Below are 7,545 nucleotides of genomic sequence, written 5' to 3'. Positions count from 1 at the left end.
AGAACTTCAAAGGGACACATTAGTAGATATTAACTTCACATTCTTACCATATGGGTACTACAGTATATAATATAGATATATGTAAATATCATTTGGGTATAACAAGGTTGGATGGTTAATCTACAAGCAAGACCACATTGAAAGCTGTCCTGAGGCAAAGAAAACCTCGCCCTATAAAGCACCCACTACCATCAGTAAAATCCCCATGGCATAAAATACAGAACGTTATCTTTCCAGTTAATATAAATATATATATATATACATGTATATAAGGCCCTGAGGAGTATTGCACACATTGCAAGAGATGATTGTGAAGACGTGATGCATAATTCAAGCAACCATATTGGTTTTTCCTCAATTTCTCCACACAAACAAACATTTTTTTTTCTGAATTCAGTACCATTGTGCAATCTGAAACTGAAGGCTGTGGAGTAGTTCAATGGATCTTTTTTTTAGGGGGCAGGTTTATTGGTTCAGTGATCCGTCTTCTCCCCCAGAACCGGGGCTGCTATTTGCCGGGTCCTTTTTAAGAGTGTTGAAAACGTCTTTGCTCGATGTTGGACACACCAAAATGTTGAGCTGAAAAGATGCCTGTGCAAGTCCCACAGATCACGCCCCCCAAACCGCAGAGGATCGCAGCCGAGACACAATATATCCTGCCAAGAAGCCCTTCAGGAAAGGAGAGGCCCGCACACTGCCACCCTGTGGGATCCCAGTCTGCACTTCCTTCTCCACACGGCGCTGAATGTCCTCTAGCTGGTCCTTGAGCTCTGCCAGGTCCTTCAGTGGTCTTAAGGGGTCCACATGGATGGACATTCATAAAACTCCATTGTAGCCTCCACCCCAGTAAGCACGGACCGGCCTTGACGTTTATGTTTGGTTCAAAGTTCGTTCGGTCTGGACCAAAACATAGACTTCACATAAAGTTGGTGTGTGTGTGTGTGTGTGTGTGTGTGTGTGTGTGTGTGTGTGTGTGTGTGTGTGTGTGTGTGTGTGTGTGTGTGTGTGTGTGTGTGTGTGTGTGTGTGTGTGTGTGTGTGTGTGTGTGTGTGTGTGTGTGTGTGTGTGTGTGTGTGTGTGTGTGACAGACTCTGTCTTCCTCTCAACACTGACAGACTCTCTCTTCCTCTCTCTCTCAACACTGACAGACTCTCTCTTCCTCTCTCTCTCTCAACACTGACAGACTCTCTCTTCCTCTCTCTCTCTCAACACTGACAGACTCTCTCTTCCTCTCTCTTCCTCTCTCTCTCAACACTGACAGACTCTCTCTTCCTCTCTCTTCCTCTCTCTCAACACCGACATACTCTCTCTTCCTCTCTCTCTCAACACTGACAGACTCTCTCTTCCTCTCTCTCTCTCAACACTGACAGACTCTCTCTTCCTCTCTCTTCCTCTCTCTCAACACTGACAGACTCTCTCTTCCTCTCTCTCTCAACACTGACAGACTCTCTCTTCCTCTCTCTTCCTCTCTCTTCCTCTCTCTCTCTCAACACTGACAGACTCTCTTCCTCTCTCTCTCAACACTGACAGACTCTCTCTTCCTCTCTCTTCCTCTCTCTCTCAACACTGACAGACTCTCTCTTCCTCTCTCTCTCAACACTGACAGACTCTCTCTTCCTCTCTCTCTCAACACTGACAGACTCTCTCTTCCTCTCTCTCCCTCTCTCTCTCAACACTGACAGACTCTCTCTTCCTCTCTCTCAACACTGACAGACTCTCTCTCTCTCTCTCTCTCAACACTGACAGACTCTCTCTTCCTCTCAACACTGACAGACTCTCTCTTCCTCTCTCTCTCAACACTGACAGACTCTCTCTTCCTCTCTCTCTCAACACTGACAGACTCTCTCTTCCTCTCAACACTGACAGACTCTCTCTTCCTCTCTCTCTCAACACTGACAGACTCTCTCTTCCTCTCTCTCTCTCAACACTGACAGACTCTCTCTTCCTCTCTCTCTCTCAACACTGACAGACTCTCTCTTCCTCTCTCTTCCTCTCTCTCTCAACACTGACAGACTCTCTCTTCCTCTCTCTTCCTCTCTCTCAACACTGACATACTCTCTCTTCCTCTCTCTCTCAACACTGACAGACTCTCTCTTCCTCTCTCTCTCTCAACACTGACAGACTCTCTCTCTCTCCTCTCTCTCTCTCAACACTGACAGACTCTCTCTCCTCTCTCACTGACAGACTCTCTCTTCCTCTCTCTCTCAACACTGACAGACTCTCTCTTCCTCTCTCTCTCAACACTGACAGACTCTCTTCTCTCTCTCTCTCTCTCTCTCTGACAGACTCTCTCTCTCAACACTGACAGACTCTCTCTCTCTCTCAACACTGACAGACTCTCAACACTGACAGACTCTCTCTCTCTCAACACTGACAGACTCTCTCTTCCTCTCTCTCTCAACACTGACAGACTCTCTCTCTCAACACTGACAGACTCTCTCTTCCTCTCTCTCTTCAACACTGACTCTCTCTCCTTCTCTTCCTCTCTCTCCAACACTGACAGACTCTCTCTTCCTCTCTCTTCCTCTCTCTCTCTCCTCTCTCTTCCTCTCTCTCAACACTGACAGACTCTCTCTTCCTCTCTCTCTCAACACTGACAGACTCTCTCAACACTGACAGACTCTCTCTTCCTCTCTCTCAACACTGACAGACTCTCTCTTCCTCTCTCTCAACACTGACAGACTCTCTCTTCCTCTCTCTTCCTCTCTCTTCCTCTCTCTCAACACTGACAGACTCTCTCTTCCTCTCTCTCTCAACACTGACAGACTCTCTCTCTCCTCTCTCCTCTTCCTCTCTCTCAACACTGAAAGACTCTCTCTTCCTCTCTCTCTCAACACTGACAGACTCTCTCTTCCTCTCTCTTCCTCTCTCTCAACACTGACAGACTCTCTCTTCCTCTCTCTCTCAACACTGACAGACTCTCTCTTCCTCTCTCTTCCTCTCTCTCAACACTGACAGACTCTCTCTTCCTCTCTCTCTCAACACTGACAGACTCTCTCTTCCTCTCTCTCTCAACACTGACAGACTCTCTTCCTCTCTCTTCCTCTCTCTCAACACTGACAGACTCTCTCTTCCTCTCTCTTCCTCTCTCTCTCAACACTGACAGACTCTCTCTTCCTCTCTCTTCCTCTCTCTCTCAACACTGACAGACTCTCTCTTCCTCTCTCTCCTCTCTCTCAACACTGACAGACTCTCTCTTCCTCTCTCTCTCTCAACACTGACAGACTCTCTCTTCCTCTCTCTCTCAACACTGACAGACTCTCTCTTCTCTTCCACTGACAGACTCTCTCAACACTGACAGACTGACAGACTCTTCCCTCTCTCTCTCTCCTCTCTCTCAGACTCTCTCTTCCTCTCTCTCAACACTGACAGACTCTCTCTTCCTCTCTCTCAACACTGACAGACTCTCTCTTCCTCTCTCTTCCTCTCTCTCTCAACACTGGCAGACTCTCTCTTCCTCTCTCTCCTCTCTCTCAACACTGACAGACTCTCTCTTCCTCTCTCTCTCTCAACACTGACAGACTCTCTCTTCCTCTCTCTCTCTCAACACTGACAGACTCTCTCTTCCTCTCTCTCAACACTGACAGACTCTCTCTTCCTCTCTCTCTCAACACTGACAGACTCTCTCTTCCTCTCTCTCTCTCAACACTGACAGACTCTCTCTTCCTCTCTCTCTCAACACTGACAGACTCTCTCTTCCTCTCTCTCTCAACACTGACAGACTCTCTCTTCCTCTCTCTTCCTCTCTCTCAACACTGACAGACTCTCTCTTCCTCTCTCTCAACACTGACAGACTCTCTCTTCCTCTCTCTCAACACTGACAGACTCTCTCTTCCTCTCTCTCAACACTGACAGACTCTCTCTTCCTCTCTCTTCCTCTCTCTCAACACTGACAGACTCTCTCTTCCTCTCTCTTCCTCTCTCTCTCAACACTGACAGACTCTTTCTTCCTCTCTCTTCCTCTCTCTTCCTCTCTCTCTCAACACTGACAGACTCTCTCTTCCTCTCCCTCTCTCAACACTGACAGACTCTCTCTCTCAACACTGACAGACTCTCTCTTCCTCTCTCTCTTCCTCTCTCTTCCTCTCTCTCTTCCTCTCTCTTCCAACACTGACAGACTCTCTCTTCCTCTCTCTTCCTCTCTCTCTTCCTCTCTCTTCCTCTCTCTCTCAACACTGACAGACTCTCTCTTCCTCTCTCTTCCTCTCTCTCTTCCTCTCTCTTCCTCTCTCTCAACACTGACAGACTCTCTCTTCCTCTCTCTCTCTCAACACTGACAGACTCTCTCAACACTGACAGACTCTCTCTTCCTCTCTCTCTCAACACTGACAGACTCTCTCTTCCTCTCTCTCAACACTGACAGACTCTCTCTTCCTCTCTCTTCCTCTCTCTTCCTCTCTCTCAACACTGACAGACTCTCTCTTCCTCTCTCTTCCTCTCTCTCTCAACACTGACAGACTCTCTCTTCCTCTCTCTTCCTCTCTCTCAACACTGAAAGACTCTCTCTTCCTCTCTCTCTCAACACTGACAGACTCTCTCTTCCTCTCTCTTCCTCTCTCTCAACACTGACAGACTCTCTCTTCCTCTCTCTCTCAACACTGACAGACTCTCTCTTCCTCTCTCTTCCTCTCTCTCAACACTGACAGACTCTCTCTTCCTCTCTCTCTCAACACTGACAGACTCTCTCTTCCTCTCTCTCTCAACACTGACAGACTCTCTTCCTCTCTCTTCCTCTCTCTCAACACTGACAGACTCTCTCTTCCTCTCTCTTCCTCTCTCTCTCAACACTGACAGACTCTCTCTTCCTCTCTCTTCCTCTCTCTCTCAACACTGGCAGACTCTCTCTTCCTCTCTCTTCCTCTCTCTCAACACTGACAGACTCTCTCTTCCTCTCTCTCTCTCAACACTGACAGACTCTCTCTTCCTCTCTCTCTCAACACTGACAGACTCTCTCTTCCTCTCTCTCAACACTGACAGACTCTCTCTTCCTCTCTCTCTCAACACTGACAGACTCTCTCTTCCTCTCTCTTCCTCTCTCTCAACACTGACAGACTCTCTCTTCCTCTCTCTCAACACTGACAGACTCTCTCTTCCTCTCTCTTCCTCTCTCTCTCAACACTGGCAGACTCTCTCTTCCTCTCTCTTCCTCTCTCTCAACACTGACAGACTCTCTCTTCCTCTCTCTCTCTCAACACTGACAGACTCTCTCTTCCTCTCTCTCTCTCAACACTGACAGACTCTCTCTTCCTCTCTCTCAACACTGACAGACTCTCTCTTCCTCTCTCTCTCAACACTGACAGACTCTCTCTTCCTCTCTCTTCCTCTCTCTCAACACTGACAGACTCTCTCTTCCTCTCTCTCTCAACACTGACAGACTCTCTCTTCCTCTCTCTCTCAACACTGACAGACTCTCTCTTCCTCTCTCTTCCTCTCTCTCAACACTGACAGACTCTCTCTTCCTCTCTCTCTCAACACTGACAGACTCTCTCTTCCTCTCTCTCAACACTGACAGACTCTCTCTTCCTCTCTCTCAACACTGACAGACTCTCTCTTCCTCTCTCTTCCTCTCTCTCAACACTGACAGACTCTCTCTTCCTCTCTCTTCCTCTCTCTCTCAACACTGACAGACTCTTTCTTCCTCTCTCTTCCTCTCTCTTCCTCTCTCTCTCAACACTGACACTCTCTCTTCCTCTCTCTCTCAACACTGACAGACTCTCTCTTCCTCTCTCTCTCAACACTGACATACTCTCTCTTCCTCTCTCTCTTCCTCTCTCTTCCTCTCTCTCTCAACACTGACAGACTCTCTCTTCCTCTCTCTTCCTCTCTCAACACTGACAGACTCTCTCTTCCTCTCTCTTCCTCTCTCTTCCTCTCTCTCTCAACACTGACAGACTCTCTCTTCCTCTCTCTTCCTCTCTCTCTTCCTCTCTCTCTTCTCTCTCTCTCTCAACACTGACAGACTCTCTCTTCCTCTCTCTTCCTCTCTCAACACTGACAGACTCTCTTCCTCTCTCTCTCTCTCAACACTGACAGACTCTCTCTTCCTCTCTCTCTCTCAACACTGACAGACTCTCTCTTCCTCTCTGTCAACACTGACAGACTCTCTCTTCCTCTCTCTCTCTCAACACTGACAGACTCTCTCTTCCTCTCTCTCTCAACACTGACAGACTCTCTCTTCCTCTCTCTCTTGATGTCTTTCTCTCGTCCAGTAAGTACAGTGTATTCTGAAAGTATTCAGACCCCTTGACTTTTTCCACATTTACGTTACGTTACAGCCTTATTCTACGTAAGGATTCAGACCCTTTGCTCTGATACTTGAGATTGTGACTTGTCCCAAAGCCACTTCTGCGTTTCTTGTCTGTGTGCTTAGGGTCATTGTCCTGTTGGAAGGTGAACCTTTGCCCCAGTCTGCTCTGGAGCAGGTTTTCATCAAGGATCTCTGTTCTTCGCTCCATTCATCTTTCTCTCGATCCTGATTAGTCTCCCAGTCCCCGCCGCTGAAAAACATCCCCACAGCATGATGCTGCCACCACCACCATGCTTCACCGTAGGGATGGTGCCAGGTTTCGTCCAGACATGACGCTTGGCATTCGGGCCAAAGAGTTCAATCTTGGCGGGACCTTATATAGACAGGTGTGTGCCCTTCCAAATCACGTCCAATCAATTGAATTGACCACAGGTGGACTCCAATCAAGTTGTAGAAACATCTCAAGGATGATCAATGGAAACAGGATGTACCTGAGCTCAATTTCAAGTATCATAGCAAAGGGTCTGAATACTTATGTAAATAAACTATTTCTGTTTTTTATTATTAATACATTAGCAAAAATGTCTAAAAACCTGTTTTCGCTTTGTCATTATGGGGTATTGTGTGCAGATTGAGTGTACTTTTTAAAATATTTAATCCATTTTAGAGTAAAGCTGTAACGTAACACAATGTGGAAAAAGGGGTCTGAATACCGTCTGAATACCGTCTGAATACCGTCTGAATACCGTCTGAATACCGTCTGAATACTGTCTGAATACCGTCTGAATACTGTCTGAATACTGTCTGAATACTGTCTGAGTACTGTCTGAATACTGTCTGAGTACCGTCTGAATACTGTCTGAATACTGTCTGAGTACTGTCTGAATACCGTCTGAATACTGTCTGAATACTGTCTGAATACCGTCTGAATACTGTCTGAGTACTGTCTGAATACTGTCTGAGTACCGTCTGAATACTGTCTGAATACTGTTTGAGTACTGTTTGAGTACCGTCTGAATACTGTCTGAATACTGTTTGAGTGCTGTCTGAATACTGTCTGAATACCGTCTGAATACTGTCTGAATACCGTCTGAATACTGTCTGAATACCGTCTGAATACCGTCTGAATACCGTCTGAATACTGAATACCATCTGAATACTGTCTGAATACCGTCTGAATACCGTCTGAATACTGTCTGAATACTGTTTGAATACTGTCTGAATACTGTTTGAATACCGTCTGAATACCGTCTGAATACTGTTCTGAATACTGTTTGAATACTGTCTGAATACTGTCT

Source organism: Oncorhynchus gorbuscha, unplaced genomic scaffold (assembly GCF_021184085.1).
Source record: "Oncorhynchus gorbuscha isolate QuinsamMale2020 ecotype Even-year unplaced genomic scaffold, OgorEven_v1.0 Un_scaffold_859, whole genome shotgun sequence".
NCBI lineage: Eukaryota > Metazoa > Chordata > Actinopteri > Salmoniformes > Salmonidae > Oncorhynchus > Oncorhynchus gorbuscha.
The sequence above is the reverse complement of the archived record's forward strand: the minus strand, read 5'-3'. Positions refer to the sequence as shown.